The sequence below is a fragment of the Lactuca serriola genome, chromosome 8 (genome assembly GCF_051521515.1).
Source record: "Lactuca serriola cultivar US96UC23 chromosome 8, Lser_US96UC23_V15, whole genome shotgun sequence".
Classification (NCBI taxonomy): domain Eukaryota; kingdom Viridiplantae; phylum Streptophyta; class Magnoliopsida; order Asterales; family Asteraceae; genus Lactuca; species Lactuca serriola.
In genome coordinates, this window is record NC_136415.1 from 311,711,468 (window position 1) to 311,739,124 (window position 27,657).

Genomic DNA, 27,657 nt, shown 5'->3' on the forward strand with positions numbered 1-27,657 from the left:
TCTTCGCGGTCATTTAGCAGTCTAAACTCCTTCTACTGTTAAATTTGAGATCGGTCGAGAATTAGCCGACGGAGTCTAAATGAATGTTGTAGATCTTGTTTTTACCTGCGCGTGGATATAGCGAACGTCAAAAACGGAGTTGGTATGCGAAAGTTATGAATTTTTAAAAATCGGCTGATTTCCACCCTGTGTGCGATGCCACGTGTCAGCACCAGGCTACACCTGGCTGTAGCCAGCCTGGCTCACGACGTGAATATTAAAAATTCACGATGTTAACCTTCCTCCAGCCCCTATAAATAAGTGGTGAGGCCTCCATTCATTCCTCACACCTCCCCTCACTCCCCCCTCTCTCTAGAACTTCTCTCTAGCCCCGAAACCCCCCGAAAATCCTAGGGAACCTCCCTAGCACGAGGCGGAAGCCTTGGAGTGCCCGACGGCTCCAAGAAGAAGAGCCTTTCGGCTCGGGAATGTTGCTCCAGCGGAGAACAGTTTTCTTTAAAACCCGTTGTAAGTGAGCTACGCGTACGCTATTTTAAATATAGCTTTTAAATAATTATAGTAATGTTATTAAGTCCCTTAAAATAATTAGTTGGGCTATTATTATGATTTATATAGAGCGTTGTTTAACGCTTATATAATAATAATAGATTGACTATTAATTAGTCACGGTTAACGTTAGACTAAACCCTGGTGATATTGATACTAGCTTTTGCCGAGGGAAAAATTATTTTGAGATAACGAAGTGTTGTCCGAGTACCAAGTCACCACCTAATCAGGTGAGTGCATAGTTACTTTCAGCTTACACATAGATATGAATTATTTTATATAAATTACGTGCTATGTGTGCATATTATCTGAATACTTGCTATCTATGCTGGATGAACGTTTTTATACATGTTTTCCATGATTTAAACTGTATATCTATTTTACATCTACGACAATGTTGGGGTGAAACGTGGGTGGATGTAATAAGTGATGTGTGATAAAATGATGAGAGGCCTCGATGTTGATGTTGTTGATTCTGTCATCTAGCGGAATATGGATGACCACCACAGACTCTTCTAGACAGTCCAGTGGAACGCTAGCAGGCTTGCAACCTGTAGGTGTTTGTGAACGATGTGTTCACCGATGTACTCCATCCCCCACATGGTTGCCTTTAGAACAGTTATTGGTAAGGAATCCCCTTAGCAGTAGTGTCCATCCCGATGATGATCCTTAGGCTAGGTCCCTTATGATAGGTGTTTAGGGACGTAAAGTGAGGATAACGGGAATGTGTAATCGGGTTATTGTTGATTGATGAAATTAATAAACTTATTTATTGTGGCTTGAAAACCCAATGTCCTCACCAGGCTCCCCAGCCTGACCCACTCAGTTTCTTGTATGACAGGTAGTGGTGCAGGAGCATAGATGAGATGTTTTGGGATGAGGGATTACGGATATAGGCATGTAGATACGGAATAATGTAGTAAGGCTTATATTGTACTGTTTATGCTTTTGATCTGTATCAAACATGACATCCCAAGTCTTTTAATGAAATACATTTCCTTGGAAATGCTTTTGATAAATCTTTATCATATTTTGTTTTGGGACAAATTCCGCAACACTTTTATTTAAAATGTTACTCTGATTTTCAAACAAAGCATAAACAAAATCGGTCTATTCTGGTCGTGAATATGGGGATGTCACATAGAGCTACCTGAGGAGTTGAGCCAGATTCATAACACCCTCCACGTACCCAGTTGAGGAAGTATGTGGCCGATGAGACTGCAATTGTCACGCTGGAGGACATTCAGATCGATGCGAGCCTGAATTATGCTGAGAGACCGATCGTAGTGTTGGATAGGAAGGTAAAGGTTTTGAGAAATAAGGAAGCGCCCCTGGTTCAGGTCCAGTGGCAACATCGTAGGGGGTATGATTTGACTTGGGAGTCGGAGTCAGAGATGCGAGAGCATGATCCCGAGTTATTTGTGGAGCATGACTTCGAGAGCGAAGTCTGATCCTAGTGGGGGAGAATTATAACATCCAAATTTCCAGGTATATTATTTTATTTAAATATATTGGATTTTGGAGAGGGACTCGACGAGTTGGTGCCTCAACTCATCAAGTAGGATCGCGCCTGATGATGTGTTTAATGAATGGACTCGGCATGTCGGTGGGCTGATGTGACAACCCGAAATTTCGATTCTGTACAAACCATATCAAGTCAATAGAAGTTAGAACAATTACAGTGAAGTTCCAGACTTTTGGGTATAAGTTTGATAGTTTTTCAGGATTTACACTTAAGGAGATATCAGGAGAGTGATTCACTAGGGTTTTGTCCAACACTGTTATTCCAAAACTCTATGATATTAGAGTTCATTTCAAGAATAAAATATTTTCTGCCAAAAATCGCAGGACTATATAGAGAATTATGAACCATATTTATTCATTAGTAACATTTCCAACTAGAGAAAAAGCCGAATTCTCTCTCAATGATCTTCGGACTTTCGTTCCGGAAAGTGAGTACTTCTATCTACTGTTGTTTTAAAGCTTCTTATATGCTTAATACACTAGAAATCATAGGAAAACACAAAGATTTGAGAGTTTACCGCCCAAGAACACCTTGGGGAGTAAACTCTTATAAAAGGTCCAAAGTGTGCCCAATGCCCCTCAAAGCCTTGGAACTCAACCTAGAGCTACCATGACATGTTTACACCAGAAATTCATTTAGAAACAAAGACTAGAAGTGAGTTCACGGCCAAGGATGTTCTTGGGCTGTGAACTCCATTTTAAGGTGCCAAAACACCCTAAAAGCCTTCCTTAAGCCAAGAGACTAGTTTAGACATGTACCATAATGTGTTTAGGACTAGCAAACACCTTTAGAACACCAAGAGTAAGGTGTTCACGGCCCAAGAAGTTCCAGGGCCGTGAACTCCAAACAATAGTGCCAAATGGTGCTATAAACTCTTCTAAAGCCTTGTACACTAGCATAGTTTAGTTCCTAGTTCATTTAGGGACTTGAAAACACCAAGAACACCCATCCAAGGGAGATTACGGCCGTAATCTCCATGGGATTTGGTCCTAGGGCCGTAAACTCCTAAAAGGAGTTATATAATGCCCCAAACTCTTCCATAGACCAAGCCATTAAGTAGAAATGCTTCTTAGAGTCTTGTAGAGCATCAAACACAACATGGTCACCTAAGTATGAGCTGACGGCCGTAAACTCATGAGTTTATAACCGTAAACTCATTTCGTAGTTTCATTAGGTCCATGAACTTCATGGTGGAGTTTTCCTTGAGCCCTACACACAATAGCTTCCCCTAGAAACACTTAGATGCAATCCTAGAGGCTAATAAAACTTGATAAAGGTGTTTAGCATGTCCCAGGGTGTCTTGACTTGTTTATTAGTTGTTTTTAGACTAATTTGTTACATATATGTGATATTATATGTTAACTAGGATCATAGAGTGTGTTCAAGACTTCACTTCACCTAGCAGTCCTACCTCTTCAGTTCATCCGTATCACCAACAACAGGTGAGTTCATACCCCTTAATCAATAATTTAAATGTTTTTGAAATGTTTTATGGGGGGATACGAGTAGAATCATGCTAGTTATTATATCAATCACATGTGATTAATAAGCAACATTTGAATGATTTGCTACACATTAGCTGTTTTACCAAACAATTGTTATTCAAAGGATTTTCATATATGTTTTTACATGTTTAAAACTCCTGATTTAATTGTTCATTATACACTGTATGTTTCATTTCAAACTCATTTACAATTATGTTTCAAACAAATGTTTCTTTGTATTTAAAACTGTTTTGTTCGATAAATACTTCCGACCCATTTTATAGATTGACATCAAGTCAATCTTTGCTTAGATAGTAATCCTGTTCAAAAGGTTTTACAAAAATTATTTTATGCTTTTATATTGTCCATTGCATGCCTATATATGTATGGTTATATAAGAAATGTTTAAATAAATTAAGAAGGCTATTCACCCTATTTCCTTTTCGTGCTTGAGATGTGGTCTGGCGGGATATCGGGTATTCGTCCGAAGGTCGTTCAAATATTAGTTATATATCATGTGTACTTATATCGTCATAAAGGTTCTTCCAGTTCAGTTCAATAACCTTGGGTAGCAAGGGTACACATCCATGTTTATACATACCAGTTACATTACTAGTAAGCTACCGTATGGGTAGTTTAAGAAGATACTAGGACTATTACTAGAACGCAATATCCTATAATGAGTCAGTCCATTCATGAGTCAATACTTGCTAGATAGAGAGAACATACATTACAGCTAGTACACATAGTACATTGCTAATGCTAGATAGAGAGAGAACACAGGTTACAGCTAGCACACGCAGAACATTACAGTACATTACTATACTATTACATAGATATGTTTTACATGATTACGCTTACATGAGTACGTTTACATATATACGTTTACATGAGTGCGGTTATATATACTTTGATAGGACAGACATCACTAGGTGCTATAGCATAGAACAACTTCAGGATCTAACTATACCGATGAATCATAACGCATTGTGGTAGTTATATCGGGTATACATGATCATAGTAATGTGGATGTTCACGGCTTGCATACAGGCAGGCATCGTGTAAAGGTCCTAAAATCCCTTTGACAGGGGAGCGTTTAGCCTGGGATCTAGCCACCACATTATGCCTTATCCCTCAAATAAGGCAATAGGAGTACAAAGGTAGTCACTTATTACAAATACTACAGTACTTATGAGATTACCCTAGACTTAAGGTAATTAGTACGGTTGTAGTTCCACACTACACCATAGTACTATTTCATTTTCCCATTACATTCACTTCGTGAACATTCACACAACGCACGGTAATGTAGAAACTATATTTTTGGTTAATCATAGTCAGATTTGGGAAAATACACACTCTTACAAGAGCCATACACACAGATACTAGATGCCTTGGTAGAAGGATACGATTAGTAGGAAATGTAGGGCATCCAAGGATCATACAAAACATTTTCAATACTTACAGTTCACATACATACAAATACTTACATAAAAAATGAGACACTAAAATACTTATGATCTCACCAGTTTTATAGCTGATACTCGCTTTCAAAATAACTTGTATCCTCAGGTCAACCATAGACAGGTACTGATGCAAGGTTTAGGGAAGATGGTGCTCGTTCAAGACGCATCTTTCATTTTGATTTATTCTTTAGTGTCTATTACAATTTGACAGTACACACTTGTATCCTCAGGTCAACCATAGACAGGTACCGATGCAAGGTTTAGGGATGATGTTGTTGCTTGTTTACTACTTTTCATTGTTGTGATACTGTACATTATGTCCTCCGCCCTAGAACGTTTCCGCCGTTCATGGTTTTGGGGTGTGACAGATTGGTATCAGAGCATTGTTTATAGTGAATTAAGTATATCAACCCATAAAAGATATACTAACTATAAATACATTGGGATTAAAATACTCTGACCAAGAGTTTATACTTTAAATAATAAAATATTTAAGTAAGTATACGTGCCTGCATTCATACTAAAATAAGTGTTGCTAGGACAGTACAAAAGAATTACGATTGTTGGGCAACACAGGTGGACTTAGAGACATATGGTCAAAACTGGGAAGATATAGCCTGATCACCTATATTATCCGAGGGTTGACTAGCATGTGCCTAAGTGTAGTTGTGTGGTTGCAACAAGTCTAAAATCTTACCAACAATACCACAATGAGAATAGTAGAACATAACATTAAATTTAAAATACCGTAGGGGTATTTGGTGTTACTATCAGTACTTTATACTTGAGAACTAAAAAGGGATCTTCATTACTAACTTGATAGTTGCTAAGTGGATACACTAAGGCTATATGTCACTAGCATGTTATAGACTTAGAATCTATGAAAATTCTGCTTTACCCCTATTCTGTGTGAATTTGGAGTTAAGATCACTTATTCGAAGGCCTATCCTGTTTCGATTACATATAACGGGTATGCACTTCACAAATAGTGATGTAACTAATGAAGATTTTCTAAATAATTATCTATATAGTTCATCTAATGATTATTTTCTTACCCCAATTCTCGCATAGATAACATGGCTGGACTCCATCGCCACGGTAACCCGTACCTTCCGAACGCGGTTATTGTTGGATGGTTTGAAGAAGAGCCAGAGAATGATCATCCTATCCCTGTGAATGATCACCATGATGAAGACCTTTCAGACGATGCTAACTCTGAACCCGAGGTTGAGAACCTACCCCAGGCAGCTCCCTTTCCAATTCGTAACCCTCGTCTAGCTTTTCAAGGCCCGACGCCTGAGTGGGTGGAAAGCTTGGAAACATGGAGCCAAGGACAAGATCAGCCCATGCCATTTAATGGTGACCGAAGCTTCTATGACCTGAGTAATTGGGGGCTCAGCAGACAGAATCTTGCCAATCTTGTTCCGTAGAGTGGCCCGAAATGAGATTCAAGGCAGGACAGCCCTAAAACAGATCACTGAAGTAGTCGCCGATACGAGAATGCATACCCTCCGCACCATTCGTCTAGAAGATGCTCGCGAGAGATCTGAGAGAAACCATGAAACCCTACTGCGAGCACTGGCCGAATCACGAGCTGAAGTCATAGAGCTCCGAGTACGCCAGAGGGTGTATGAAAGACACCTACTTTATATGGAACGTCAACTGGCTGAACTGAGAATTCACCAGAGGGATGACCGTCGCCAGTAGTAGATGCCTTACTTTATTTTCCTTGTTACGAAAGAATCGTTTTTTTGTCTTTGCCCGATGAGGCATTTTCTATGAAACTATCTTGTACAGTAAGTACTGTTGGTTAGGTCTTTATGTTGTCAAGGACTATCTTCTCTGGATATGATGTAAGACTTTTACAAGGTCATTTTCCCGAATCTTTACGTCGTGAATATCAAAGATATTGACAATCGGCTAACTTCTGTGTCATTCTTTATTCAAGTACTCTTATCATACTTTCATTGGAGTCTATCTGAAACATGCTTTAGTCAAGTCATTGGACTAGAGTAATTTAGCTCCAGAGACATTTCCAAGTCTCTGTCAGTGGCTGGATCATGTTATTCACCAACCAACGATACCTCAGCCTGAACGTCAAACGTCTTGAGACCATTGTTAGAACTTACTTCCACCCATTACTAGGACTGCATCATAGGGATGTAGGTCAACCTTCATAAACACTCTTCCACTCAGTACTAGGACTGCATCATAGGGATGTAGGTCAAACCTTCGCAAACATAATTCCGTTCTGTGTTAGGACTGCGTCATAGGGATGTTCGTCAAACTTTCGAGAACATACTCTTACCCCTTACTTGAACAATCGAAGTACATCTAGAGTCAACCAGAATCGCTCACAAAATCCTTATCTTTCGTGTTACAGAATCATGTCGTCATCCGGAAACAATCAGTCGAGCAATGAAACCCTTATCCTCCAAATTGAAGCCGCTACATTACAAGCTGCAGTAGCAGCTGCTGTGGCAACTTTCCTTACACACATCAACTCTGGCAACACAAGCAAGACTGGCAAAGGAGTCGAAAATCATGATGGTGGTACCAAACCAGGAAACAAACAAATGGCAACAGTCATGGACTTGCAAAGCCGTAAGACCGAAAGGAAGACACGATATCGTCAAGCCCTAAAGGAGCGAGACTTGCCATGCCACAGCAACAAGTGGCAACTCCAGCAGAACGCTTTAGGAAGCAATTTCCAAGGTGGAGTAATGAGGAAGGCACTCGTGTCCACATAACACTGGCTAAACACCGAACTACCACCACCAATGCTAGTACTAGCCAGTCATGCCACCAATGTGGTGAGACAGGGCACTTCAAGAAGGATTGCCCTATAGCAAAGAACTCTGGCACAGACGGGAAGATTCTCAGGATCACAGCTGCAGGAGAACCTGCTCCGAACCCACGTTAATGTAATTTAGGCGTTTCATTGTAACAGACTTATGAAACATCCAGAACTAGTGCAACTAGAGTCTTACCTTTTGCGAGATCCTGTCGGTATAGGGATGCTCGTGCAGCGTATACTTGTGTTTTGTAGTATACCATATTTGTAGCAATAGTCTTGTAGTAAGTCTAAAGTATTGTAACTCTGTTGATGGTTACATTGTGGTGTTTGTCTGTAACGCCTTATGTTCAAATCTAATGTATTAAAGTGTCCTTATGATTCCGACATTATCATACGACTCAATTCAATTTGATCCTCACGAAAACAACTGCATACGTACATCTCTTTATCAGTAAACGTCTTGTAGCGAAGCCGTCATTTCAAAACACCAAAGTACTCATGCATAGTGTTGGGTCGCATTTTGTGTTGCGTCTATTGGGCTCGTTAGTTAGTCTAATATGTATCTCTGGTATAGGCCTGTCCATCCATGAGTTTTGTTTAGGGTTTATTATATATAGATGCTTGCATGCATTCTTAACGTAAGATTGATAGAGATTTGATAGCATACAAGTTCTTATCTTTTGTAACCCTAGAATCCTCTACAGCGGAAGTTCTTAGTCGAGCTCTGCTGAGGATTGAGTAATCTAATCATTCGACACATCTTGATTCATACTTGGGTTATTTACTGTTTATATATTCATCGCTTACCTGTTACATAGATCTAATCGATCATCAAATTAATTAATAACTTATCAATTGGTATCAGAGCAGGAGGCTGTGTAATTCATACACATCTTTTCTGTGAAAGAGTTTGCGATTAGGGTTATTCCGCATTAACTCATATTTATTGAGCCGTCATTCAATAATTGACGTAACTCAGCATTTATTTGTTTTTCCCTAATATTATTCATTACAAGTATGATCTTTCAAACAGGTTAAATGATCAAGCATGGACGAGTCACAATCAAATCCCATCAATATCTCAAACAGCATCGGATCAACGACGAAGATTCCTATTCTTTACACCCAGGATTATGAAGTCTGGGCACATCACTTCAAAGATTATGTCATTGGATCGGAAGACAATAGATACCTTATTTGGGAAGCAATAGTTTCTGGACCATTTGCTCATTCTACAACGTCAAAAATCATTAAAACTCAGAAAGAGTACAATGATCTGTTAAAAGACGTAAATGATGTTGCTCAAGACGAAAAGGAAAAGTTTTAGTGCAACATTAAAGCATTGAGACTAATTCGATTCGCTCTTCAATCCGATACGTTCAGGCTAGTGAGTTCATGCAGCACTACTAAAGAGATCTAGGATAGGCTGCGAGAGTTATATTCCACAGATGAAGATCAAGAGCATTCAATTCAGACTTTACTCTTATCATAGTTTGGCGAATTTAAGCAGAATCCCGATGAAACTGTTACTCAGACGTTCGATTGCTTCAATCATCTTCTTAGTAAGATGATCAAACACGATATAGAAAGGAAGCTGATTGAACAAAAGGTTACCTTTTTGAATGGTCTTAGATCTGAGATGGAGAGCAGTTGTATCCACTGTAAAAGCTCATGAGCAATTCAAATCTTATTATTTGGAAAAGCTAGTAGGGATTCTCAAATCCCAAGAAAAGATAGTCTTACAAGAGAAAAGTGTGGTTTCAAGCTTGGGATCTTTGGCTCTTCTGTCCAAAAGCAAAAGTGTAGTAGAGGATGAAGATCTCAACTTAGAAGATTATGATCTTACATCTGAGGATTATGCAATGATGGTGTCAAATCCAAAGAGGTTCATTAAGAAAAGATTACCTACAAATAAGAATCGGAATTGGCAGGGAAGCTATAGTTCTAAAAAGGTGCGGAAGGAACCGAAGGCAGAAGAACCAAAGAAAGAGCCGAAAGCTGAATGAGATTCTGGTGTGAACTGCTACTACTGTGGAGGAAAGAACCACTATGCCAAAGACTGTGTCTTGAAGAAAATGGCAGAGAAGGACAAGGAAAATGATGAAGTGGCTGTGCTGATGAAAAAGCTGGAAGATATCAAGAGAAAGAAAGCTACTGCTAACCCTTCAATGAATGCTTTAATTGTGCAGGGTTCGGCAGCGGATGATGAGTTCGGTGTTGTGTAGGTCTGGTCAACCGACTCAGAGGATGATGAGGTCAGGAAGCCATCTCATGGAAAGGCGTATGTTGCTAGAGGTGAAGAAAGCAGTGGGAAGTGCTTGATGGTGACAAATGTATCTCAAATGAGGGGATACAATACAGACGGTGGGAATGAAGAAACGAAGGAGCGAGAGGACTTATGCTTCATAGCAAAACCTCTCAGCGTGCAATTCAATGAGTTTGATGAATTAATCAAGAAGGTACAATCTGTTTTTATTTCATATAATGTCCCACAAAACTCATATGAAAAAGAATTGAAAAGCTTAAACTCAAGAATCTCAAATCCAGATAGCAGTTTAACTCAAACACGGGTCACCAATTCTAACTTAACTGACCAAATAAGCAGGGTATCATCAAAGAGTGAGGAACAGAGGATGTGGATAGAGCTGAAGGAGTCGGAGCTGATTAAATCCAAAGACGAAAACATTTATTTACAAAGAGACAATTTAAAACTTTTGAAACAAAGAAATGTGTTTTGTTTAATTGCTAAGCGTCTTTATTCTAACATCACTCAGCTTCATTTGAACTGTGAAATAGGACAGAAAATTCATCGCATGATTTTGCCCTTCCTTGAATTCAAGGAGGATGAAATCGACGCTGAAGCATATAATTGCGAAAGTGTAGTTTCGTTTGATGATGTGAATCCAACCTACATGTATGGTCTAGACAAAATTGAATCTTTCATAAAATCCAAGAACCATAAGGACATGCTGAAAAACCTTTTGGATGAAAATGATAAACTGAAACTAAGGACTGAAACCATACAAAAATTTGACTCATTGAATGCCAACTTGAGCTCATAAAATAAAATAGATGTTGAAAACGCGTCTGAGCTTAATGAGGATGATGATATGAGTGAAATTTTTGTAGAGGATGAAGTTGACTGTTCTGAGTTTATCAAGAGCGAACCAGAAAACCACAAAAATCTTATTTCTGAAAATTATGTGGAGTTTGCTCGTTTGTCCCAAAATAAGTCCCCGATTCTAGAAGAAAAGGCTGTTGTGTACCAAAAGGTGAGAAAAACACCAAATCAGGGATATAAGGTCACATGAGTAACCGAACATCAGACAGCCGAACTGTTGGTCTGCTCCTATAGATAATGCAGACGAAACTGTTGGTCTGTCAGAGTGGACTTCCTGGAAAACCAAAGGCAGATATGTGCCGGAGCCGCTAAACAAGCCTGATAACTTCGACGTGCGAAGTACTAGTGGTACAAAAGAAGTTCCTGTAGAAGAAGTCACTCCCTTAAGCGAAACATCATCAGTTCAAAGTGAACCGGCTAACAAAAAGCAAAAGCAAAAAGCCACATCCACCGACAACCGAAGCAAGTAAAGGATCAGAAGCAGCAAAGGAATCTGAGATACAAGAAGAATCTCTCAGAACGAAAAAAGTTTTGGCGATCTCAAAACGCCCATTTCTCTTATCATGCCAAAAATTCCAAGTCAGAGAAAAGTACTATGAGAATGCCAGAAAGTAGTTACAACCGAAAGGACAGGTTCGGTTCTGAAAGGAATAACAACCGAAGGGAAAGGTTCGGTTCGGAGAACACCAGCTACCGAAAGCATAGGTTCTGTTCCGAGAGCAAAAGCAATCAAGGTTCAAGGTTTGGTCCCACTAATGACCAAAAACAAAAGGGGCACCTAGAACCTCAAGTCAAGAAAATTTCTCAGTCTAACTTCTCTCGTTCTAATTCTTCTCAACCCCATTATAAATCCAATTCTGTTCAAACTCAAAATCCAAAACATTCAACAGATTTGAAAGGAAAATCGAAGGTTTCCTCAGTCAAGAATGTTCAAAAGCATTCCAAGGCCCAAACGTCAAATCCTGAACCTAAACCGTCTGTAACAAATCCCAACAAAATTAAAGTTTTCACCATTAAAAAGAAAGATGATACAACTTTAATAAAAAGAACATATCTTGTTGACATCTCTCTTACTATTCCTGTTCCTGTGAAAGGCTCACGTGGACCCAAGAAACTTTGGATTCCTAAACCTGCTTGATTTTTGTAGGTTATCAGTGACAAGCAGTTCGACGAAGAATGGTATATTGACAGTGGCTGCTCACGTCACATGACAGGGAGGAAGGAAGAACTGAGGGAATTTCGATCTCTTCCAAACGGCGGGAATGTCAAATTCGGGAACAACTCATACGGCACAATAAAAGGTTATGGGATGATTACAAATGGAGACTTCACGATTAGAAAAGTTGCATATGTTGAAGGACTACAACATAACCTCATCAATGTATCTCAGCTTGTTGGAGGTACCGGTCTTAAAGTTTCGTTTGATGATGAGGGTTCGGAAATAATAGAGAAGAAAACAAAAAGATTGATTCTCAAATCGGAGCCCAAAGGCGAAATGTTTCCTCTTAATCTCAAACCTATCACAGGAAATCCAACTATTTGTCTGTTATCCAAAGCACACTCTGACGAAAGCTGGTTGTGGCACCGAAGGCTCTCCTATCTCAACTTTAAGGATATCAACAAACTTGTCATCGGAGGTCATGTTCGGGGTCTTCCATTGCTCAAGTTTGATCGAGAACATTTGTGCACTGCGTGTGAAATGGGGAAGCAGAGTCGTCAAAGTCACCCATCCATCATAAACACTAAAGTCGTTGAAGCACTTGAGTTGATTCACATTGACTTGTGTGGTCCATCGTCTATCAAAAGCATTGGTGGTAGCAAGTATATTCTTGTTATTGTTGATGACTTTTCACGTTTTACTTGGGTGTTCTTTCTGAAGCACAAATCTGATGTAACTCTCAAGCTAAAGATGTTCATCAAGTAGGTTGAAGTGCAGCTGAGGAAAGTCGTTCGCAACATCAGAAGCGACAATGGGCTGGAGTTCAAGAATAAAGAATTTGAAGACTTTTTAGCTGAAAAAGGGACCAGCCACAACTTCTCAGCTCCGTACACCCCTCAACAAAACGGTATTGTCGAAAGACGAAACCGATCTTTGTGTGAGGCAGCACGAACTATGCTAAGTTTCACTTCTCTACCTCTATATTTATGGGCTGATGCTATTGCTGCAGCATGTTTTACACAGAACAGGTCCTATCTCAATAAGCGTTTCACTCTTACTCCTTATGAGATCATCAACAACAGAAAACCAAACGTCGAATTCTTCCACATATTCGGCTCACGATGCTTTATCTTCAATTCTAAAGAACATCGTAACAAGTTCGACGTAAAAGCCGATGAAGGGATTTTTATAGGATATTCTCTCACTTTGAAAGCATACAGGGTTTTAAACAAGCGTTCGAGGAAGATTGAAGAAACGTATTATGTGACTTTCGATGAAAGCTATGTCAAGAAGCTGAAGGCCATGGAAGAAATAGTTGGAGAAATCTTCTCTCAAACAGGCCAAGTCACAGCCTCGATTGCAAATTTGTTTGAGCAGTTTATGGAGTTGTTCAATGAACCGGAGAAGGCTACTCTCTCTGAAGCTAATGCAGCGGACAACAAAGTTGATCATCTGAAGCAAATCGTCGATGACGCTGCCAAACGACTGGGTGAAGGAGGATCAGTTCCAACTGAACCTTCTCAGCATGGTGCTTCAGCTGAGGGGGAGAATCCATCTTCTTCAAAATAGCCAAGTTCACAAGTTGAGGGGGAGAACTCTTCTCCAGCTGCACCCGAAAGCTCTACTGCACCCGAAGGTACTGTAGCTCCCGAAAGCTCTACTGCACCCGAAGGTACTACAACACCCGAAAGCTTGACACCACCCGAAACTCCTGTTGCTCCGGAAAGTCAAGATTTACCTGAAAGCTCATCAGTCGAGGGGGAGAATACCGACATGTTTTATGACGATGACAGTCAATCCGAACTAGAAGAGATGGTAAATGCTGAATTAGATCCATCATATGATCCAAATTAGATCCAAATTACCCGCCTCATTCCAACTCCTTAAGATGCATCGGTTTTTGGTCTCAAATGGGTCTTTAGGAACAAAATGGACAAGGAAGGCAATGTGATAAGGAACAAAGCTCGACTAGTGGTGAAAGGATACTGCCAGGAGGAAGGAATCGACTATGAGGAATATTTTGCTCCTGTAGCTAGGTTGGAATCTATTCGAATATTTGTTGCCTACGCTGCACACAAGAACTTTGAGGTCTACCAAATAGACGTAAAGTACGCATTTCTAAATGGAGAAATCGAAGAAATGGTGTACGTGGAGCAACCTCCGGGATTTGTTAATGAAAAATATCCCAATCACTGCTATATTCTGGACAAAGCAGTTTATGGACTGAAACAAGCACCTAGGGCCTGGTATGAAACGCTAACCAAGTTTTTAAAGATATTCAAATTCAAACAAGGTTCGGTTGACCCAACCTTCTTTCGTAAGAAGGATGGTAACCACCTTATGATTGTTTAAATCTATGTCGATGATATCATCTTTGGCTCAACGAATCCTAGCATAACAGTTGAATTCAGAAAGATGATGGAGACTAAATTCGAAATGAGCTCAATGGGTCCGATTCACTTTTTCCTTGGTTTAAATATCAGATAGGGACCCGTAGGCATCTTTATTAACCAAGAAGCTTACACCAAGACTCTCCTTGCTAAATTCGGCATGATGGGAGACTCAAAGGTTAAAGTTCCAATGGCGTTCGGCACCAAGCTCACTCCATCCTTGGATAAGCCAGCAGTCGATATTACGCTATATCGCCAGATGATCGGTTCTCTAATGTACCTTACTGCTAGCAGGCCTGATATAATGTTTTCTATTTGTTATTGTGCTAGATTTCAGGCGAATCCTCGTGAACCTCATATGCTTGCAGTGAAGAACATACTCCGGTATCTCAAACGAACTACCTCTCTCGGTTTATGGTATCCATCAAACTCAGGTTTTTTCGTTCAAGCCTACTCAGATGCAGACCTTGGAGGTTGTGGACTAGACAGGAAAAGCGCCACTGGAGGCTGCCAATTCCTTGATGGGAAGTTGGTTAGCTGGCAATCAAAGAAACAGACCTGTGTATCTTTGTCTACCGCTGAAGCAGAATACATCGCAGCTGCCTCCTGTACATCTCAAGTGATTTGGATCCAAAGCCAACTCCGGGATTATGGACTCAATATTAAAAAGATCCCACTATATTGCAACTCTGAAAGTGCAATTAGGATTTGTCATAACCCAGTTCAACATTCCAAGACTAAGCACATCGCACTGAGGTATCACTTCATTAAGGATCATGTGGAAGATGGGAACGTCGAAATTCATTTTGTTCGAACCATTGATCAACTGGCTGACATCTTCACCAAAGCTCTCCCTGAAGCATCTTTTAACAAAATTCTACAAGGGCTTGGAATGATGGAATCGGAGTCAGTACCAAAAATTACCTCTCAAGATCAAAAGTAAGAAGCGAAATAGACCGAACGTTCGAGTTCGGGTCTTGATCTGGTGTGCCGAAATAGACCGAACGCTCGGGTTCGGTTGTATCATCTGATTTTTGCCAATCACTCAAAGGTAGTGTAACAATTGGTAAAAATAGGAACGATCGTACGATGCTATCTTTTGATTATTAAGCAATATGAGTATTTTATTAAGAATGGTTGAAGGAATTTAACCTCTTTTATTTAAATAAGTTATTGTGAAATATAAAACAAGTAACTATTGATAAATTTCGTTATGATGTATGACATCGAACCATCACCGGTTTGTGAGATTAGCATATAACATCCTTTAAATGCAACAAACTTAATTTTTGTATCAACATGTCTCTAGTTGATAAGTAAGTTAGGTTCTATGTAAATCGTTTGCTTAATAGATGTGAAGGATCTAAATTTGACAAATATACGAACCAAAGTGACAAAACGTGTTTAACGATATGGTTAACCGGTTAAATGTCACGAAATTATACATTGCTCAATAAATTTTATATTTAAATAAATTAAAATATAAAATGAATTATTATAAGGTATAATTAAAATGTATTTAAGTGTTTTTGAATAAAAAGAATAAAACATAATCATTAAAGTTCAAATACACAAAAACTACATTGTTATTTTATACTAAGTATACATGTATGTATTTGTATATATGTATTATTATCTAGTGAATGACTAGTTATAAGTCATGAATTAAAATGATTTCATGTAAGTTTTATGATGTCTAAATCAATTAAGATAAGAGAATTGGTGGAGATAAGTGCCAACTTAACTAATAAGTGCTTAATCACTTAAGACATTTTACTAAGAATGCTTATTAATCCCTCTTCTAATTTTCGAGATTAAGACCTTCCCTCTCCTTAACTAGAACTCCTAACTAACTAAATAACTAGTAGTTAGTTAGTTAACTAACTCTATCTCTAAACAACCACCCAAGCAAGTGGCTAGACAAGATCACATCACTTAAACTCACATCCCATCACAAGCTAGTCTAGGTTTTGTCCCCTTATCCTCTTCCATTCTTTCCTCCTTCATAATCACGAAATTTCATCTTCATTTTACCCTCATTTGACCAGCCAATACTCCAGGGAATTACTCTCAACTTTCATCTCATTTTCAAGCACAAGAACTTCCTTCCAAAGCCATCAAAACCATGAACTAAAGGGCTGCTGTCCCTTTTGTGTTTCAGCCACCATTTCACCCATCTACACCTTCCTTTTGCTTGATATTTTTACCACCAAATACCCCTGGAAGTTACTTTTTTTGATACTCAAAATTATTGATTCAAAACAGTGAGTAAACTACCCTTTTTCTTGCACTTTTGCTGTGAAATTTTCGTGACAGCAACATAGCCAAAAGAGTGGCTGTTTTGGAGCATCAAACCAACAACCAAAAGTTCATCTTCAACTTTCCATTCTTCAAGTATTCACATAAGGTGAGTTCATACCCCTATATTTTCATGTTTTATTCAAGTTTTAAGGGGGGGAATACAAGTTAGAACACTAAACATAACTTAAATTTAAATGACAGCTTTCTACAGAAAAGTTGAGTCCTGTTCACGGACTGTTTTGACCATCTTAAACTTAATATCTTTCAAAACTGTACAATATGCAAATAGTTCAAGTTTATACCTTTCTAATTACTACTCGCACGCGTTCATACGATTTTTCTACAATTTATGGCGATTTTTATAAAACTGCCTGTCATTTCAGAAGTGATTTCGGACCAGTTTGTGAAGATGTTCATTTTCACACTAGTTTGAAACCACTAAAAATCATAATAAAAATTAGGAACAAAGTAGACTCACTTTATAAACTCTCAGAGGTGACGGATTCAGTTTTTGACTTACGAGGATTTTTATATGAGTTTTCTTAAAACAGGGATAGTAAAGGGTAAAACTGTCAAAAGTGGTTTATACATTTATTAACACCTTCTAACATTTTTTTAGCAATGTTTATACATTAAGGAAGTTAAAACACAATCATTTAAATATGTTTAATTACCATTTTTACAAAAGTGATAAGTTCAAAAAGGTCTTTAGTATCAAACTTAAGGATTATTTCATGCAAAGTTTCTAATAAAAACGTAAGAATATGAACAACAATTACGAAACATACCAAATCATCTTTTAAAATTTATACATATATATAACCATATACATATATATGTTTTGTTTACAAAACTTCTTTATGCTTTTATATTATAAATTGCATGCCTCTATATGTATAGTTATATAAGAAATGTTTAAAAGACTTAGAAAGGCTATCCACCCTGTTTCCTTTTCCTCGATTTGGATGTGGTCTAGTGGGATATCGGGTACTCCTCCGAAGGTCGTTTAAATATTAGTTATATATCATGTATACATATATGGTCATAAATGTTCCACCAGTTAATTTAGTTTCGATACTCCTGGGTAGCAAAGGTGTATAAACCTACTTGGACACTCATCAATTACATTTTAGCAAACTGTTATAGGAATAGTTTAGAGTAAACAAAACATTATCACTACTACAAGAAATTACACCGGAGTCAGTTCATTCATGAGTCTAGACTACATGCTATATGAAGGAATACTCTTACATGAATACTTATACATGAATACTTTTACATAGACATTATATGGCAAATTACTACTACATGCTATATGAAGGAATACTCTTACATGAATACTTTTACATAGACATTATATGGCAAATTACTACTACATGTTATATGAAGGAATACTCTTACATGAATACTTATACATGAATACTTTTACATAGACATTATATGGCAAATTACTATTACATGTTATATGTCTAGATACGGTTATATTGTTCGCCTTTCTATCTTTGCCTTGTGATTCAATCACATCATCGACGAGATAGACTGGGACTTTATCTCCTAGTACCACATCATACTTTGAGGGACTAACCATTCCGACAACCACTGCTAGCTACAGAGGTAAAAGAACAATCTACGGATGTTTTAGGTTGATACCATCGTGGGTATACATAAGGGACTAACTATTCCTAAACCCGGCTGTTAGCAACAGAGGTAAATGAACAGTCTACGGATGTTCTAGGTTGATACCATTTCAGGTATACTTAAGAGACTACTAATAAGAGTTAAACAAGGAAAAACCATCACATTTTCAAGAGATGCGTACTTTCAAAACAGTCAGGTCTAGGTAAAAGACTACTTTCAAAACATTCGAGTCTTGGTAGAAGACTACTTTTATACTAGTAGGAAATATGGGATTTTCTAGAGCTTTTCGTACTTATACTAAATGTTTCATCATTCATTTACCAGTCTTTCATATCAACTAATCAAAGCAATGACATTAAATACTTATGAACTCACCAGCTTAAATGCTGATCTACTCTTTCAAAATAACTTGTATTCTCAGGTTACAAATAGACAGGTGTCGATACAAGGTTCAGAGAAGACGGAGCAGTCAAGACTCGTCTTTTTCTTTTTTTTGATAAGTTATTATCATATCTTGTACAATGAAAGAAAACACTTGTAACTAAAATTATACTATTGATGCAATGGATGATGTTGTTGCTTGTTTACTACTTTACATTTGTTGTGATGCATACATGACGTCCTTCGCCCCAGAACGTTTCCGCCGTTCGTGGTTTTGGGGTGTGACAGATTGGTATCAGAGCATTGTTTATAGTGAATTGAGTATATCAACCCATAAAAGATATACTAACTATAAATACAATGGGATTAAAAATACTCTGATTTAGAGTTTATACTTTAAATAATAAAATATTTAAGTAAGTATACGTGCTGCATTCATACTAAAATCAGTGTCACTAGGACAGTACAAAAGAATTACGATTGTTGGGCAACACAAGTGGGCTTAGAGACATATGGTCAAAACTGGGAAGATATAGCCTGATCGCCTATATTATCCGAGGGTTGACTAGCATGTGCCTAAGTTTAAATGTGTAGTCGCAACAATGCTAAAATCTTACCAACCCTACCACAATGAGAACAATAGAACATAACATTAAAATTAAAATACTATAGGAGTATTTGGTGTTACTATAAGTACTTTATACTTGAGAATTTAAAACAGGATCCTCATTACTAAGTTGATAGTTGCTAAGTGGATGCACTATGGCTACATGTAATTAGGATGTTATAGACTTAGAATCAGTGATAATTTTGCCTTACCTCTATTCTGTGTGAATGTGGAAATAAGGTCACTTATTCGAAGGTCTATCCTGTTTAGATTACACATAGCTGGTATGCACTTCACAAATAGCGATGTAACTAATAAGGGTTTTTCTAAATAATTATCTAGATAGTTCGTCTAATAATTATCCACTTACCCTAAATTCTCGCATAGAAATCATGGTTGGACTCCATCCCCTCGGCAACCAGTATCTTCCGAATGAAGTCATAGCTGGTTGGTTTGGAGAAGAACCAGAGAATGATCATCCTATCCCTTTGGATGATCATCATGATGAAAACCTTTCAGCCGATGCTAATTCCGAACTAGAGGTTGAGAACCTACCTCGAGCAACTCCCTTTCCAATTCCTAACCCTCGTCCAGCTCTTCATGGCCCGACGCCTGATTCGGTGGAATGCTTGGAAACATGAAGCCAAGAACAAGATCAGCCCATGCCATTTATTGGCGACCGAAACTTTTACGACCTGAGCAATGGGGGCTCAGCAGGTAGAATCTTGCCAATCATGGTCCGCAGAGTGGCCCAAAATGAGATTCAAGGCAGGACAGCCCAACATCAGATTGCCGAAGTTGTCACCAATGCAAGAATGAATACCCTCCACACCACTCATCTAGAAGATGCTCACAAGAGATCAGAAAGAAACCATGAGAACCTGCTGCAAACACTAGCTGAAAACCCGAGCCAAAGTCATAGAGCTCCAAGTACGTCAGAGGGTGTAATAGAGACACCTACTTGACATGGAACGTCAATTGGTTGAACTAAGAATTCACCAGAGGAATTACCGTCACTAGTAGTAGACGCTTTACTTTATTTCCCTTACAAAAAGAGGAATCATATTCTTCTGTCTATGTTTGATGTGGCATTTTCTATGAAATTATCTTGTACCGTAAGTACTTTAGTTAGGTCTTTATACTGTCAGGAACTATCTCCTGTGTATATGATGTAAGACCTTTACAAGGCCATTTTCCTGAACCTTTACGCCGTAAATATCCAAGATATTGACCGCCGGCTAACTTTTGTGTCATTTCCATCATTCAAGTACTCTTATCATACTCTCATTGGAGTCTATCTGAAACCTGCTTTAGTTAAGTCATTGGACCATAGCAAGTTAGATACAGAGACATTTCTAAGTCTCTTTCAGTGGTTGGATTTTATTATTCACCAATCCACGATACCTCAACTTGTACAACAAACAGTGACATTCCATACCACCACCATCCCTACTACCTCAGTGCCAACAAGACCATATGTTGGAAACCTGCCAAAATGCACCAAGTGTAGCTTTCATCACAAAGGAAAGTGCAGGGAAATGCATTGCAAGAACTATAATGAAAAAGGGGCATACCACAAAGTTCTGTAGGGTGCCGGCTCAACAGACCAACCAGAATACAAAAGCTGGGATGAGTCGGACTTGCTACAGATGTGGAGAAGTAGGGCATTTCATAAAGGAGTTCCCGGAGACTAAAAACAAAGATGTCAAGAGCATCGGAAGTGTTTTAGCAACAGAGCGTGGGAAAGCAGTAATAGACCCCGCTGAGATTCCGGTACGTTCATTCCCGATAGCACATATGCATGGATACTATATAATAGCAACGCGGAGAGGAGTATTGTGAGTCGTAGATTTAATCAATTTCTCAACCCCTCAAAAACTTAAACGAAATATTTACAGTAGAATTGGAATAATCAAAAGCACTAGAGACGTGTACATAGGGTGCACTCTAACACTAAATCAACCAATTCATTCAAATCATCCTAAAACCGGTCACAATAAAAATTTACGACATTTTCATTTTAACAACATATTAGTTAGTTTCCTCACCATACCGATATCATATATTACGAAAAGTCCATTCGCCTAAACCCATCGAGTAATAGAACCCTCGTTGTCTATAACGACAAACCGGACACAATCCCCCGACTCACCTTTTGCAACAAGACTCAGAAGTACCTACACAGGAGGCACCACGCCGTCCTAGCCTGTGCTGTGGATAAGAAACAAGAAGAGAAAGACATCATGGATGTTGAAAAAGCCCGTAACCTTCTCGATATATTCCGAGAAGATCTCCTGGGAATACCATCCATACGGCAACCCGAGTTCAAAAATCAACCTAAGTGTAGTAGTTGCGGAAAAGGGTTGTGGTAAATGCCATCTCACCCAAGTTAATCACCCCACTCAAGTAGAGACTATGGACCCATACTAGTGAATCTATGATTACTATGTGTATATATTGGAGCCCTATATAATTAAGATTCTACGGACTTAGGGTTGGAAATTCCGCTTTAAATCCTTTTCCTTGTTTGGATGTGGGCTTAGAATAGAATCACCGATTCGACTGTCTTTTCAATCTTAATTATATACGACTTATAAACACAAAGAGATGATAGATGAATCAGTTATGAGTCATACCATAAACTCCATGACAAGTTACCCAGGACAGTGGATGGACATGCTACCACTTGAGCGATCGTAGACAAATCAACCAAACCCACGCACTTTCTACCGACCAAGGATACAAAGAAAAATAGAAAAGCTAACAGGAGCATATACAAAGAAAATTGCGAGACTGCATAGTATACCACTGTCTATCATTTTGGATAAGGGACAGGCGATTCGCCTCGTGTTTTTAATAGTCGTTAAAGAAGTCCTTTTTATCACCCTCAAACTGAAAGACAAAGAGGAAGAACCATTCATCGAATCCTTATACAACATCAACTATTACATTAACATCAAGGTCACGTCATTCGAAGCTCTCTGCAGAAGCAAGTGTAGATCACCTCTTTGATGGGATGAGGTAGGTGACACACAAATAGCTAACAGGCAAGTTCCTAACAACACTTTCACCAGCCCCCAGATCATACGAGAAACTACAGAGAAGATTGTTCAAACCCGTGAATGATTGAAGGCATCCCAGGATCGGAAGAAGATCTCGTCTGATGAGACTCTTGTTATTCCACTGGATGAAATTGAAATCAACGGGAGTCTAAACTTCATCGAAGAACCGGTGGAAATCATGGATCAGGAGGTCAAAAGGACGAAACAAAGCCGCATACCCATAGTGAAGGCCCGTTGGAACGCCAAGCGAGGACCTGAATTCACTAGGGAACGCGCGAATCAAAAAAAAAATATAATAAATAAAAAAAGAAACACCCCCAATTGTTTAGTGATATCCCGTCTACAAGTTGAATTTCGGGGCGAAATTCTTTTAACGGGGGGAGAATGTAACAATTGGTAAAAATAGGAATGATCGTACGATGCTATCTTTTGATTATTAAGCAATATGAGTATTTTATTAAGAATGGTTGAAGGAATTTAACCTCTTTTATTTAAATAAGTTATTGTGAAATATAAAACAACTATTGATAAATTTCGTTATGATGTATGACATCGAACCATCACCGGTTTGTGAGATTAGCATATAACATCATTTAAATGCAACAAACTTAATTTTTGTATCAACATGTCTCTAGTTGATAAGTAAGTTAGGTTCTATGTAAATCGTTTGCTTAATAGATGTGAAGGATCTAAATTTGACAAATATACGAACCAAAGTGACAAAACGTGTTTAACGATATGGTTAACCGGTTAAATGTCACGAAATTATACATTGCTCAATAAATTTTATATTTAAATAAATTAAAATATAAAATGAATTATTATAAGGTATAATTAAAATGTATTTAAGTGTTTTTGAATAAAAAGAATAAAACATAATCATTAAAGTTCAAATACACAAAAACTACATTGTTATTTTATACTAAGTATACATGTATGTATTTGTATATATGTATTATTATCTAGTGAATGACTAGTTATAAGTCATGAATTAAAATGATTTCATGTAAGTTTTATGATGTCTAAATCAATTAAGATAAGAGAATTGGTGGAGATAAGTGCCAACTTAACTAATAGGTGCTTAATCACTTAAGACATTTTACTAAGAATGCTTATTAATCCCTCTTCTAATTTTCGAGATTAAGACCTTCCCTCTCCTTAACTAGAACTCCTAACTAACTAAATAACTAGTAGTTAGTTAGTTAACTAACTCTATCTCCAAACAACCACCCAAGCAAGTGGCTAGACAAGATCACATCACTTAAACTCACATCCCATCACAAGCTAGTCTAGGTTTTGTCCCCTTATCCTCTTCCATTCTTTCCTCCTTCATAATCACGAAATTTCATCTTCATTTTACCCTCATTTGACCAGCCAATACTCCAGGGAATTACTCTCAACTTTCATCTCATTTTCAAGCACAAGAACTTCCTTCCAAAGCCATCAAAACCATGAACTAAAGGGCTGCTGTCCCTTTTGTGTTTCAGCCACCATTTCACCCATCTACACCTTCCTTTTGCTTGATATTTTTACCACCAAATACCCCTGGAAGTTACTTGTTTTGATACTCAAAATTATTGATTCAAAACAGTGAGTAAACTACCCTTTTTCTTGCACTTTTGCTGTGAAATTTTCGTGACAGCAACATAGCCAAAAGAGTGGCTGTTTTGGAGCATCAAACCAACAACCAAAAGTTCATCTTCAACTTTCCATTCTTCAAGTATTCACATAAGGTGAGTTCATACCCCTATATTTTCATGTTTTATTCAAGTTTTAAGGGGGGGAATACAAGTTAGAACACTAAACATAACTTAAATTTAAATGACAGCTTTCTACAGAAAAGTTGAGTCCTGTTCACGGACTGTTTTGACCATCTTAAACTTAATATCTTTCAAAACTGTACAATATGCAAATAGTTCAAGTTTATACCTTTCTAATGACTACTCGCACGCGTTCATACGATGTTTCTACAATTTATGGCGATTTTTATAAAACTGCCTGTCATTTCAGAAGTGATTTCGGACCAGTTTGTGAAGATGTTCATTTTCACACTAGTTTGAAACCACTAAAAATCATAATAAAAATTAGGAACAAAGTAAACTCACTTTATAAACTCTCAGAGGTGACGGATTCAGTTTTTGACTTACGAGGATTTTTATATGAGTTTTCTTAAAACAGGGATAGTAAAGGGTAAAACTGTCAAAAGTGGTTTATACATTTATTAACACCTTCTAACATTTTTTTAGCAATGTTTATACATTAAGGAAGTTAAAACACAATCATTTAAATATGTTTAATTACCATTTTTACAAAAGTAATAAGTTCAAAAAGGTCTTTAGTATCAAACTTAAGGATTATTTCATGCAAAGTTTCTAATAAAAACGTAAGAATATGAACAACAATTACGAAACATACCAAATCATCTTTTAAAATTTATACATATATATAACCATATACATATATATGTTTTGTTTACAAAACTTCTTTATGCTTTTATATTATAAATTGCATGCCTCTATATGTATAGTTATATAAGAAATGTTTAAAAGACTTAGAAAGGCTATCCACCCTGTTTCCTTTTCCTCGATTTGGATGTGGTCTGGTGGGATATCGGGTACTCCTCCGAAGGTCGTTTAAATATTAGTTATATATCATGTATACATATATGGTCATAAATGTTCCACCAGTTAATTTAGTTTCGATACTCCTGGGTAGCAAAGGTGTATAAACCTACTTGGACACTCATCAATTACATTTTAGCAAATTGTTATAGGAATAGTTTAGAGTAAACAAAACATTATCACTACTACAAGAAATTACACCGGAGTCAGTTCATTCATGAGTCTAGACTACATGCTATATGAAGGAATACTCTTACATGAATACTTATACATGAATACTTTTACATAGACATTATATGGCAAATTACTACTACATGCTATATGAAGGAATACTCTTACATGAATACTTTTACATAGACATTATATGGCAAATTACTACTACATGTTATATGAAGGAATACTCTTACATGAATACTTATACATGAATACTTTTACATAGACATTATATGGCAAATTACTATTACATGTTATATGTCTAGATACGGTTATATTGTTCGCCTTTCTATCTTTGCCTTGTGATTCAATCACATCATCGACGAGATAGACTGGGACTTTATCTCCTAGTACCACATCATACTTTGAGGGACTAACCATTCCGACAACCACTGCTAGCTACAGAGGTAAAAGAACAATCTACGGATGTTTTAGGTTGATACCATCGTGGGTATACATAAGGGACTAACTATTCCTAAACCCGGCTGTTAGCAACAGAGGTAAATGAACAGTCTACGGATGTTCTAGGTTGATACCATTTCAGGTATACTTAAGAGACTACTAATAAGAGTTAAACAAGGAAAAACCATCACATTTTCAAGAGATGCGTACTTTCAAAACAGTCAGGTCTAGGTAAAAGACTACTTTCAAAACATTCGAGTCTTGGTAGAAGACTACTTTTATACTAGTAGGAAATATGGGATTTTCTAGAGCTTTTCGTACTTATACTAAATGTTTCATCATTCATTTACCAGTCTTTCATATCAACTAATCAAAGCAATGACATTAAATACTTATGAACTCACCAGCTTAAATGCTGATCTACTCTTTCAAAATAACTTGTATTCTCAGGTTACAAATAGACAGGTGTCGATACAAGGTTCAGAGAAGACGGAGCAGTCAAGACTCGTCTTTTTCTTTTTTTTGATAAGTTATTATCATATCTTGTACAATGAAAGAAAACACTTGTAACTAAAATTATACTATTGATGCAATGGATGATGTTGTTGCTTGTTTACTACTTTACATTTGTTGTGATGCATACATGACGTCCTTCGCCCCAGAACGTTTCCGCCGTTCGTGGTTTTGGGGTGTGACAGGTAGTTTCTATGGTTGTAAATCTTTTGTATCATTTTTCTTAATTCATTTATCTTATTGTCAAAATTCTTCTCCTTTTCTATCTAATTTTTTTTGGCAACCGAAATAGACCGAACGCTCGGGTTCGATTCCAAAATTTTTCTCACCCGAAATAGACCGAACGCTCGGGTTCGGTTCCAAATTTTTCTCAACCGAAATAAACCGAACGCTCGAGTTCGGTTCCAACATTTTTTTTGTATAATTTTTTTTATGTCTTATTTTTTTATTTTATCAAAAATTCCAAAAACCAATTTTTTTAATTCAATTTTTTTATATAAATTCAAAAACTCTAAAACAATTTTTTATTGGCTCTTATTTTTTTTATTTTATTTTTATGTCTTGTTTTGGGTAAATTATTTCACTAGCTAAGTGTCCCTAGAAGCATGCTGTTGTATGTGTCCAAAGCCTCATCTGATTCTGAATAATAGCCTTACTGACTTGGTACAAACAAACATTGTCTTCCCAATTAGGCTCTCATAATTATTCTAATTATGAGCTACCTAACTCTCTTCTCACATGAGATAAGAGTTGTCTGCTTGGTCCCTATTTTTATAGCAGAGGTACTTTGGTTTCTTTATACCATCTACATCATTTTTCTCCATCTCACTCGTTTCACAAACATAACCCTTGAGACTCTCAGACATTACCACTGAGGTTTATGGTTGCACAATTTCTGTGTTCATGATCTTAGCTTTGTGTCACTACGTGCTAAGTGAAACCCAAAATTCAATACCCATTATGCATTGACGGTGAACAATTAATTTGCTCTAGCTTTCACTAATGAATTGACAAACTTCTCCATGGGGGTACAACATGAAATCTCTATTTTTTTCTTTTGAGTGATTCCTATGAAATTGTTAAGTCCAATAACATTTCTTCCCTTGGGATCCAGTTTTAATTTTTTTTTGAGATTTCACGTACAGTAGTTTACCTTGCCAATTAAATTATCTCCAACCTACTTGTTCAACAGACTACATTGGTCTCACAAGTACTTCGTTCGATCTCTATCTTATATCAAGCTTAGGAATTCTGAATCGAAGCGAAAGCCACCCTCATAAGCCTAATTAAAAGAAGCCTTTCAACACTTCTTCATAAGTGTCTGATCGTTATTCAATGGGAAACCACACAAACACTTTAAAGTCTCTCTTGACTCTGAAGGAAGAGATTCATGCCCGGGATCCACTGCTTCGTGTCTTTATTGACATCACA